Below are 12,651 nucleotides of genomic sequence, written 5' to 3'. Positions count from 1 at the left end.
ATATATATATATAATTATTATATCTATTATTTCTTTTATATTATGATGACGGCCGCTGAAAAAAACCAAAAAAACCCCAGAAAGGGCACCTCCCTGAAATGAGACGAGAACCTCCCTGAAATAAGGTTTTGCAGGTTGGGATGTCTGGCTGGGTGATGTATATTTGTTTGATCTGGATTCATTATCGAACAAAAAGTGAGGGTTCAATACAACTTTAAAGTGTATTTAAAGGCAAAACGTTTTAGGATTAAATGTAGATGACTATAAGGCCTCATTCACACGAGAAAAAGCCGGCATGTACAGCTCCGTGCTGCGTGCACGGCCATATCGGGCAGCTCCCGGGAAGGACAGGTGCTGCCTGAGATTAGTATGCCACCCTACGCTCACCCGCCCTGCATGTCCGTAAGGGTGCGGGTGTCCGTACTCGTACATTGACAGGATGGATCCAGTCTGCTTCCGAGCCAGGGCACCTGCACCCTTACGGACCTGCACTTGGGGTGAGCGTATGGGGGGGGGGGCGTATGGCCGCGTACTCCCATAGAGAAGGACAGGGGATGCGTACTAATCACACGCAGCACCTGTCCTTCCCAGGAGCTGCCCGATACGGCCATGCACGGAGCTGTACGTACCGGCTTTTTCTCGTGTGAATGAGGCCTTACCCCTCTCAGGTGTTTATTGCCAAGTGAAGCCTGTCCCATCAGCATGCTGCAGAGAAAGACCTTTGTTCTCTGTGAGGAAGCAGCAGGGGGAGTTTTGATGCACCTGTAATGTATTTAACTGATTTAAACATAAAGTTCAATTGAGTTTTAACATATATTTCTCAATCTCGCACAGGTTATAGTTTTTAGACACACATTTGTTTGTTTAATGGACCCTGACGGAACTCTCTGGAGCCAGAATCTGTTTTGACTGATGTTAATTAAGACCTGTTCTTTGTTTCATTGCCGTGCCAGCTAAGCGCTGCATTTGGAAACATGAATGGATGGTAGCAGTGCCCAATATAGAAATGTAGCTGGCGGAATAACAGCTGCGACAGTGACAAATGATCTCCTGCTTCCAACATTGGAGAGTGCGCTCCGCTCGGAATCATTTTTGGAAAGGGACGGCGCATCCTGACACATTTGCAGAGGCATTACGCTTTAATATTCTCACGACATCCCACCCAGACTGATGTAGCCGGGGTTCAATTATTCAGCTCTCAGCCAATATCGCAGAAAATAGTTTTTTTCCCCTCTTAAAACGAACCAACGCAGCGCCCGCATTCTCCATTTCCTCCGCTGCTCTCTTATCAATTAATTTGTTCGTCATGCACAATGTGCGGAAATAGACTATAGACAATGAAAGAAAATACAAATTAAACCCAAATTAAATTCACTCAACACTCAATCTGTAATTTTTAGAGCACGATCGTCGGCTTTACTTAAAGGAGACCTGCGGGCAAAGCGCAATTTGCCGCTATAAGGAAGGTATGTCTTTTTAATAAGCACAAATTTTAGGAAATTACTGTAACATTTACCTGAATGGAATTTTTAAAAAATGGCTTACACATTCTCGGTTACTGTTCCATATACCGTATTACAAGACTTGACTTTTCAAGCTACAGTGGCGCTTCTGGCATGCATAATGCCTTGCAATAACAGTCCTCCAGTTTTCCCTTCAGCCTGCCACAGTTGTACTGGCTCCTCTCCCGGACTGAAATTGATTCCTCTGATTTCACTACACACTGTGAGCTTCTCACAATGTGCATTAGAAGCTGCAGCAAATCAGACAGAGCCCGCCTCATTTCTTGGCTGAAGTATCCCTTGCATCATGTAGCCCTTTCCTTGTCAGCAAGACTGTCTCTGGCCCACCATTTTCATTAATTGGTTTTCAGTTCTTTCATACATGGAGGCTCAGCATCACATGTGGGCATTACCTTGGGCGATCTGCATGCAAATACAGTCTGCCTAGGAACAGACCTGTAGACTAACTTCCACCCATCAAGACATTTTGATATTTGCATAACTCCTCCCAAGGGTCAACCCACTGCTTGCATCAGGGCTCTTGACAGGAGTGCTGCGCAGGGCTATCCCTTTAATGAGGCAGTTGCCTCAGGCGGCATCTCTTTGGGTCACAGGCACACCTGCCGCTAGATATGTGCACGGCCTTAAAATTAATTTCAGACAAAAAGTAGCCCACCTTCGTTCGTTTCGTTTCACAAAACACATTTTTTATGCTATTTCCGATTTGGAAGTGTAGCGCCCTAGTGAAAGGGTGCTAGTAAATTTAGTGTTTGTCAGTCTGCATGTGGTCTGATGTTAATATGTAGTTTGGTTCTTGTGGTTCTATCATTGCTTGCCATCTGTCTGTTGCCAGAGGTACTGCAGGGTGTGCCCTGGTGATAGAACAGAGCAACTTTGGTGTGAGTGGATATTCCTCGCCAGCCAATTACTGTCGGACGATAGCCAGTGGTGCATGCTGGGGGAGAAGATTAATACATGGGGTGGGCCATGTGAGCTCTCTCTTCCTCCCCCGGGCCGGCCTGTGGGGAGGCTGCACTGGATTGTCTGATATGGCTAGGCCTAAAAACCTGGGGGCCAGCCATGAGACGACCATGGAGCCTGGTGGCAGCAAGTCCAGTGGCTACTACTACTAGAGACAAGGACCAGTAACTTCTACCTCAAGTATTGCTGTGTCAAGTGTTCGACCTGATGTGCATGAAGACAGTAACCACACTCTGAAAAGCAATGGAGTCTATATCTGCCTGGATGATCCTAACCCTCCTCACTTCAATTGATCACCAGAAAGGGCAGTAAGTACTGATGGGCAGAAGCGAGTGAATTTATCCCTAGACTGGAAGAATGGGAGCTGCCGTAACCCGTAGCAACTGACCCTAGTAACTCAAAGTGTGCTGGTGTGCTGTGGATCCATAATAGAGGTTTCTTATAGAGGAAAGACAGGGAGACCCGTTATTTCATTTATTGTAGATCACCCCTTCAGAGCCACCGGTAGTGTTATCCTGTGCTGGTATAGCGCTGACCGGGGAAGGAGGACGCTACAGGGGCAACGAACCTCCTAATCCAAAACCACACATTTACATTGCAGAACGCGCGGCAGGCGCGCTCTGCACATGCGCAACGCTGTTTTGTTGTGCCCAAACGTACGTATGATTTCCCATGGTTTCCACAAGATTTTTGAGGGTTTTGTGGGAATTTATGTCAATCCAGCCCTAAGAGCAGGTCAGGTAGAGATGTTGGATGAGAAGACCTAGCTCGCAATCAGTATTCCAATTCATTCCAAAGATGTTCAGTAGGGTTACAGTCAAGGCCCAGTGCAGAACACTCAAGTTCCTCCAGACTCATCTCATTAATCCATGTATTTATAGAGCTGGCTTTGTGCACAGGGTCACAGTCATCATAGAACAGAAAAGGGCCTTCACCAAACTGTTGCCACAATGTGCACAACTGTCTAAAATATCTTTTTAGGGAGGAAGAGCAGCAAAGAGAAGGGAAACTACCATGGATTACAGTACGGCACACATTACAGTATTGTTTTATGTTAAAAAATCTGAGGGTTTAATGCCACTTTAAAAAAAGAGAAGTACTATTATTCCCCTTTAACTAAAAATCCTTTAAAACATTATTTTTGAATAACTCGGTAGGAAATCAAATACACAATGAAAAATATTTTCCCTGTGGTATCCACTGATCTGAGATATCTTCAGTTGCTCCATGAATGCTATTAAATGCTGCTTGTTAATTATATTTGGTGTCCCTTTAATCCAGGGCAGTGTGCCGATGGATGTGTCTGCAAATCCGCTACAATGAATTCTGCTCTGATCTAAATTGATCTTGAAATGTAGAAAGAAAGAATTTCCAATTAAGAATATGTAGGCCAGTAATGTAAGATTAATCCAATGCCTGAAAGTGTCACAGGATGAGAATGCCGGCAGCGACAATCCAGGGGGCATTGCATGAGGATAACTTGTGTTTATTACATTTTCAAAGGAAAACACTTAGCAAGAGCTACATATTAAGCACTGGAATTAGAAAAGAGGGAACCAGTACATTCCCGTGTACGGACTTGTTATCTTTTGGTAAAGGAAAGGTTGGTCTTTGTACCAAGGATTAAGTTGAGTGTGAGGTTAGTGTTAGGATTACAGGGAGGATTAGTGTTAGGATAACAGTGAAGGTTAGTGTTAGGGTTGCAGGGAGAGTTAGTGTTAGGTTTACAGGTAGGGTTAGTGTTAGGACTACAGTAAAGGCTAGCATTAGGAATACAAGGCGGGTTAGTTAAAGAATCATAAGGAGGGTTAGTGTTAGGTTTACAGTGAAGTGTTAGGTTTACAGTGAAGTGTTAGGTTTACAGTGAAGTGAAGATGACAGGGAAGATTACTGTTAGGGTTATAGGGGGTTAGTGTTATGGTTACAGGGGGGGTTATTGTTAGGGTCGCAGGGAGGGTTAGTGTTAGGGCTACAGGGAGGGTTAGTGTTAGGGCTACAGGAGGGGTTAGTCTTAGGGTTGCAGTGAGGGTTAATGTTAAAATTACAGGGATGATTCGTTTAGGGTTTACAGTGAAGGTTTGTGTTAGTGTTTTTTTTGGGGGGAGGGTAGTGTTAGGGTTGCAGGCAGGGTTAGTGTTAGGGTTACAGGAAGGGTTAGTGTTAGGGTTGCAGGGAGGATTAGTGTTAGGGCTACAGGAAGGGTTAGTGTTAAGGATGCAGGGAGGGTTAGTGTCAGGTCTACAGGAAGGGTTAGTGTTAGGGCTGCAGGAAGGGTTAGTGTTAGGGTTGCAGGGAGGGTTAATGTTAAGGTTGCAGGGAGGGTTAGTGTTAGGGCTACAGGAAGGGTTAGTGTTACAGGAGGGTTAGTGTTAAGGTTGCAGGGAGGGTTAGTGTTCGGTCTACAGGAAGGGTTAGTGTTAGGGTTGCAGGGAGGGTTAGTGTTAGGGTTGCAGGGAGGGTTAGTTTTAGGTTTACAGTGAAGGTTAGCATTGGGGTTGCAAAGAGGGTTAGTGTTAGGGTTATGGGGAGGGTTAGTGTTAGGGTAGCAGGGAGGGTTAGTGTTAGGGTTACAATTTTGGTTAGCATTATGGTTACAGGTAGGGTTGGTTTTAGGTTTACAGTGAAGGTTAGTGTCAGGGTTGCAGGGAGGGTTAGGCCCCATTCACACTCCGCGATATGCAAATCGCGCGTTTGTCGCGCGATTTGCATATTGCGCGATATCGCGGGAATTACCACACGATAAATCGCTCAATGTGAACGGGGCCTTAGTGTTACAATTATGGTTAGCATTAGGGTTACAGGTAGGGTTGTTTTTAGGTTAACAATATGACTGGGTTCACACCTAGGCGTATCGAATATGCGCGTTTGTCGCATGTTTCATGACGCGTGTTTTTACCGCGATTCGCTCGACAAACGCGCGTTACCGAGGGCTACCTGGCTGTATCCCAATGGAAACGTGCGACAAAAACGCCCCAAAGAAGCTCCTGTACGTCTTTGGGCGTAGGGCGTTTTGTAGCGCGTTCATACGGCCTGTAATACGCCCAGGTGTGAACCATACCCATAGGAAATAATGGGATTTCGGTGTTTGAGCATTTTGCAGAGCGTTCCAACGCGCTACAAAACGCCCAGGTGTGAACCAGGCCTATAGGTTAGCATTGGGGTTAGAGAGAGGGTTAGTTAAACAGTTATAAGGATGGTTAGTATGAGGTTTACAGTGAAGGTTAGTGTTAGGGTTACAGGAAGGATTAGTGGTGAAATTATAGGGAGGATTAGTGTGACGTTTCAGAGGGGAAGTGTTGCAGGTAGAGTTAATGTGAGAGTTGCAAGGAGGTTTAGTGTTACGATTAATGTTAGGGTTGCAGTGACAGTTGGTGTGAGGATTACAGGGAGAGTTACGGTTAAGGTTACAGGGAGGGATAGTGTTATTATTACGAGAAGGGTTAGTGTTAATATTAATGTTAGAGTTACAGGGAAGGCTTTTTTTTTGATAATTACAGTGAGAGTTAAGTGAGGGATAGTGTTAGGGTTACAGTGACAGTTAGTGTTAATGTTACAGGGAAGGCGAGTGTTAGATCAATAGGAAGAGTTAGCATTAGGATTAGTGTTAGGATTATGTGGAGGTTTAGTGTTACAATTAATGTTAGAGATACAAGGAGACGACCACTTCTGATCACACTTATCTGCACTGTAGATGGGTCTAGCAGGGTCCCACTGATCTCTTGAAGGTCTGAGCTGATGGTGTCACCGGACGTCTTCTGATTGTGAAGAGAAGTCAGACAGATGTGTCCTTAATCTGCTAAACTAAGTTTTCTTTGGGCAACCACTGAATTGCTTAAAGGAGAACTATGGGGTTAACGCTTGAACTATGAGGTTAGTGAAAAGCACTCACCTCATAGTTCTCCTTTAAGGTCCCCAGGAACCAATATAGCACCAACTATTCTTTTTTACAGGCTTGCTTTGCGTAACTCCAGTTGGCATTAATGAAACAATTTAATTCTACATCTAATCGCGATTCGCAGATAAATGGAGCAGCGGAGGATTGTCAATGCAATCATCTCCTCCTCCGGTCCACAAGGATGTGCTATTCCACCAATACAGTGTAAATTGGCCCTTGTAGCCACATTCATTCCAATTGCTAGAGAAGACTTCCATATTAGCAAATAAATCTTAGTCATATGAAACCATTTAGATGTTATTATTTCCTTTACAGCACTAAACAATAACCAAAAGACCAAAGCACCGCAATAAAAGTAAAACACATCAAGCCTATATAAAAATCTCCGGCAGTCTAAAGGCCACTGATGTCATTATGTCTTATGCAGGGCCACTGACCTGTATTAGATGTGAGGATGTCAAGGACATTCCAGGATTGCGGGGGGAGAAAGGTGAGCGCTGAGAGACTGAAGGTCACGTGAAAACAAGTCACGTGACCTCCTAGACAATTTAAGCACTTAACAATTGTAGTGCGGGGGTAGCCTGAGTAAGTACGTTTTTTTATTTTCCAGAGTTCTTCTTTAGGCTGGCCATACACTGTTAGGATTTCTAACCATAAGTGGCTCTACAGGCACTCCCCGGCTTGACAAACCTCAACTGAAAAATCAAAGGAGCCAGGCAAAACCATTGTCAGCTGAACACTGACTGCAGGAAATTGCCATAGATACTAGTGATCAGAATACAATAGCCAACAGAAGAGATTCCTCCATCCATGCTGTTTAGCTTCAATGAGGGGAATTAAGCAGTTCTCTGAAATTGCCAAAACCTCTGGACCGAACAAGAAACAATTATACATGTATGGTCAGCTTTCATTCTTTCTTTCCTTCCATTCTTCTTTTATTCTTTGCCCTTCATAAGCAACATAGATCTGATTATCTAATCCCAATTGGGTGTCAAGTCATTGGTCATGTTATATACTTTCTTTGCCAGCACATTCAACCACCATCCATTGCTTAGGTTTGGAGCCTGAGGAAGGCCGGGGGAGGATTAAATGTGTTGGGCAAAGCTGAGACCTGTTGTATTAGTGTCGGCTTTAGGACTTTGCTATGTAAGTGCATTTTATTGTGTTTTTAAAATAAATAAAAGGTTTAACACGATCATGGGATCTCCCTTTGTTTATTTGGATTATGGTGGTACTATCTAAAGGAACTAATCTAACTAAGCTAATCTAAAGGAACAGAAAGATCTAAGGTTAAATGAAGGTTCCATATGTTGAAAAAGCACATTGTGACCTTTAATTAAAAAAACACATTATTTCTGGGGAGTCAACCCAAGCAAAGGAAGAGCATGAAGGTGGTGGAATCCACACTCACTTACAATGTAAGCTGCGGAAAAATTAGGTTCGGATATTTCGTTAATTCGGAATTTGGGACTCAGATCCGAAATTCAGTTCAGGTTTCGGATTCAGACGAAATCCGAATTTCGTTACTTTCGGATGAGTATACAAATATTAATTGTGAGTAAAACAGAAAACCATATACAGATATTAATACTTAAGCTGAAGCTCCTACACCAGAATGGCCTTTGGGATCCAAATTTCCGAATTGCATTCAGGAGCTCTCGAATGGCATTCAGGTCTGGGAGCCTCAGCTTTAGGGAGCATGGAGCCGGCCTCCCGGCCAATCAGAAAGCAGGGCGTTGCGTCATTACACGGGGCCCGGCTTCCTGATTGGCCGGCTAGACGGCTCCGGCTGGGTACCGGACGAAGGCCGCCTTCTCGCTGGAGAGGCCCCGGGGGATGACAGGCTGCACATACTAAGGTAAGAGGGGACTTTTTTGTTAATCGGGAAACCGGGTGGCGACTCTTTACACGCTGCCCGGCTTGCCGGCTAATCAGGAAGCCAGGTGGCGAGTCATTACACGCCACCTGGCTTCCTGAATGGAACTTCTGTTACTCTGTAATTGGTATCAGCGAGTACCGAAAAAAAAATTATCGGTACTCGTACTTGGTACCAAAATACTGGTATCGGTGCATCCCTAGTTCCGATTTTCCGAATTGCATTGGGGAGCTCCCGAATGCCATTCGGGTATGGTAGCCATATACATATATTACTAAAGCTGAGGCTCCCAGACCCGAATGACATTCGGGTCTGGCCTCAGCTTTAGTATTATATGTATATACTGAACATGAATTTTCATTACGGCATGTGACTTTTCTGGTCAATCAAATGGCTCCCATGTTGTCGTAACGGAAATTCATGTTCAGACCCATTCGGATGCATTAAACCCCAGAAAAACTAAATGGCCAGAAAAGTCACATGTCCAATTCAGTTTAGTTTTTGAACGAAATTCAGACAGGATCCGAAATTTAGAAACCAAAATTCGTACTCAGACACATTCGGATGCATTGGGTTTTGGAAATTCTGATGTGTCCGAATTTCAGAACATTTGTTCGAATTTTGATTCGGAACCAAACGAATTGCACATGTCCACTTACAATGGAAAATGGAACAGTTTAAGGTGCATCTGCAATGCAATTGGATGGCGTTAGTGAATACACCAAGGATTGGATCTTGTTATTATTAAAGAACATTTATTTTTTGGGATTATTTTAATTTTTCACTAGCAGTTGGTAAAGCTTAGCACAGATTTCTTTGTTCAATTCTACTAAAGAGCTGGCTGAGTTTATGATTTCACTGAGGATTGGATTGTATTAATATTCCAAGACACATACTGAAAAGACTTTCTGCACAAAATTAATTTAATAAAAAGTTAATTTATTGTTTTATTCATTTATTTCACATTGTGTTGTATTGATTGTACACACTTAATTAGAAAGTCATATGGTGAGTATTTAGTAGGAAAGACGTTAGATCAGTGAATGCCGAACTACATACAATTATATCATTTTATAGCAATGTAGTGATATTGGGAACATCAGCTGTATCCCTAATAGGCTTAGGGATACAGCGCTATATTTTCTAGAGATCTATAAGTATACATATTCCCAGGTGCTTTATGAACTAGACCCTAGAATATAGAAGACAGCTTTGTGTCATATTTCATTGTTAGCATTGAAGGGGAAGATCTACCGTATTTTCATCAAATGTGTATTTTTAGTTATTGCAACTTTTATCTTATATTTTTTATGCTACTTTTGGATTTTGACATAATTGCTCTTCCATATTTTTGGTATTTTGTTTATTGTCGAAATGTGAAAACTAGTCACTAGGGGCAAAGAAAATTACCCACCGCTATCACTGCTTAACAACTGTTAAGATATCAGCCACATACCAAGAGCATTTTTTCAATAATCGATTATAATCGATTATGTCGATTAGTTGTTGCAGCCCTAATTTTTATCATACATAGCGAGTTGTCGTTAAGAGCACCTTCTTAAATTGACAGGACTAATATGTCTACCACATAGCCAGTCTGTGGGAGGAGCCAGAATTATTGTGAAAGCCGAGAAAACAGCTTGTTTGGGCCAATCAGTATAAACTATCTGAAGATGGAGAATTCCTTTAAATTGTTCAGTAATTTCAGACACAGGAAATAGAGTGAGATTGGAGATAAACGCAGTAAAATACTGAACAGTTTTGCTATTTTATTAGTAAAGCAGCCTGGTGCTACACAAAGCCCCGTTCAGGAGGGAAAGAGAAGAGATGAATATAAAACCAGCTTATTAAATATTCCCTGACTCTTTGCCATTCATCAATATGATTATGACAGATGTACAAACTGCCCTACCGCAGCCCCAGACGAGTCAGCAGAGGAGATATGAGATCGCTTACAGTATCATTTCAGTGCAGACAGTAGAAACTTCGGCCAGCTTGGCAGGGAGGGGAGAGATGGAGAATCACATTAAATGATATACAGTCATTGCCAGTTGACTATTCTGATGAAAAACAATTTGCATAGAGCAGCTACTGTATACACAGAGCCTTCTCTGCGCAGATAAATGCTAAACAAATAGCCTCTGGCAATAGGTAACAGTACAGTCTGATGCCGCAATAAATCAACTCTTTTGAGATTTCACAGAACAGCAACAATGTCTCCTCTGAAAAGTTCAACTCCAAAGAACTTTGTAAAGAATAGAATTTACAGAGCTGGAATATTTTGTGTTGGGGGTTGTTTTGCTGAGATACCATCTAACAATATGCGGAATGCAAGGGTGATGTCTCACTAAAGCTGGTCATGCAATGTTAAAATTTGCTCATAACATTTGTTTGAAATTTGTATTCATTCATTTCCAACCTGAGTCATTTCCTATGGTTGGTCACCATGGTAGCAAACTGTTGGTTAAATCTGACCAACCATTAGATAATCGACAGTCTTACCAAAATTAAAAATTTTTAATGAAAGGCTATTGGTGTATGGCCAGCTTAATCTGAAAGGATCCAGGAAACATAGCATTGAAGATATGAGTAAGCTGTCATTGCTAGCCTCCTGGCTTCCATGCTGATCCTGTAGATTCAATATATTCCGAGGCGCTTTTATGGAGTGAATATAAGGAATTATGGCTTTTCTAAAATTTTTATTGGTGGCGTTCCAGGTCTGTCATCCTGCATTTCGGAAGCATCGAAAACCAGGATTTTTAGAAGGAGGCCACTAAAAGCAGATTTCATATTTTCCTTGTGATAGGTATGCTTTAGAATATGTATGCTTGAAGTGTGTCTTTAAAGTCCGAATAAATAGCCCACCGATTGTAAAAGTATTGCAGCTTTGGCTGCAATACTTACTTTCTATCTAGTGTTGAAAGCATTGAGCCAACAAGGAGAGGGGCAGAATACCTGCACGGTGATCGCGGCAGAGAGGAAGCAACAAAAGTGTCACTGGAGGATCGCATGTGTGGAGGCAGACTCCTCTGGCCCGTGCTGGGTTCAGTCCCCACCCGCTCGCTCATCCGCCTGCTCACTTAATGGGGCCCGCCTGCTGACTTGATGGGGCACACAAGGTAAAGGACAGCTGCTTGTACAGCCCTATCGGCAGCACTGGCCACTGGCCCAGTACAGGTCGCCGGCCCTCAGCAGTGCCCGATGGGTCAGTCCTCCCCTGGTGCCATGTGCTTTATGTATGTGTGTACATCTCGATTCTTTGCACCATTTAAGAACTTAAGGTAGAACTAAAACCAAAAACTTTTGTTAAGTTTTGGATAGCATAAGGGAGGGTTATAAGTTACAACCACTGTCAGTATTTTTTGGTGAGATTTCTCTTCACTTTCTGATAGACAGAACAGGATGTAAGAGGAAATCCCTCCAAAGTGAGGTCAGAAGAGTCACTAGAACTAGTGTTCTCATTAGAAGATTTCTCATCTATTTTTGTTCTGGTAACAGCCCAAAATGTGGGATTTTACTTTCACTTTCAGTGATAACGGTCACCAGGACAAATAGAGAAGGTAAATCTTCCTAACGGGGACGCAGACAGCAATAAAAACCTGTCAAGTGTTCTAAAACCTCCCCTCTCAAAAAATATATCAAAAATAATACGTTTTGGCTTTAGTTGCTCTTTAAGCCTAACAGCTGGATTAGCTGGTAATAAAAAAGAAGGAAAAGCAAATGAGTTATGGAAACCAGAGAGTGGTGGCTGAGATAAGGTGAGGAGCCTTTGGAATCATCGAGAATAACCAAGGACCTCTCTTACAGAGCTACTGTGGTGGCATGGCAGGAGTTGTACCTCCTACATGGACCCAGGGGCGTATCTAGCACGAGGCAAACAAGGCGTTTGCCTCGGGCGGCATTTTCCAGGGGGGTGAGCAGAGGGGACCGTGAGCGGGACAGCTTCGCCTTCCGACATGAGGTAAATGCTCGGACCGTATCTCAGGGTCTGATGAGGAAGCCACAGCCGTTCTCAGTGAACAGCTTCCTCATCAGACCGTGAGATACTGTGTATGTGCGGTTTACTGTCAGTGTGTGTCAGCACGGGACGGTCACTCATCCCAATCGTTCTCTTTCCTCCCCTGTACGCTGCACAAGTACACAGTCTCCCCCCCTCGTGCCTCAGCCCATTCAAAACGGAATGATTAAGTTCCTCCATCTCCCTATGATCGGGACGAGAAGGTAATGTCTTCCCCTGCCTGCCCTTAATGATAATAACTGCCGGGCTGTGGCGGCATCACTGGGGCTGGGGGGTTTGTGCCATCAGTGCTCCACTTCAGGGGGGCTGGGGGGTTTGTGCCATCAGTGCTCCACTTCAGGGGGGCTGGGGGGTTTGTGCCATCAGTGTTCCACTTCAG

The 12,651-nt window shown here is 43.5% G+C and overlaps 1 protein-coding gene across 1 annotated transcript in view; it reads right to left on the bottom strand.

Annotated features, from left to right (window-relative positions):
* Positions 1-12,651, bottom strand: part of THSD7B (thrombospondin type 1 domain containing 7B) — a 294,353-nt gene that overhangs the window by 271,426 nt on the left and 10,276 nt on the right. The gene's annotated exons all lie outside the window — the stretch shown is intronic.

This window comes from Nanorana parkeri, unplaced genomic scaffold, assembly GCF_000935625.1.
Source record: "Nanorana parkeri isolate BGI_ZX_2015 unplaced genomic scaffold, ASM93562v1 scaffold1194, whole genome shotgun sequence".
Taxonomy (NCBI): Eukaryota; Metazoa; Chordata; class Amphibia; order Anura; family Dicroglossidae; genus Nanorana; species Nanorana parkeri.
The sequence above is the reverse complement of the archived record's forward strand: the minus strand, read 5'-3'. Positions and strand labels throughout refer to the sequence as shown.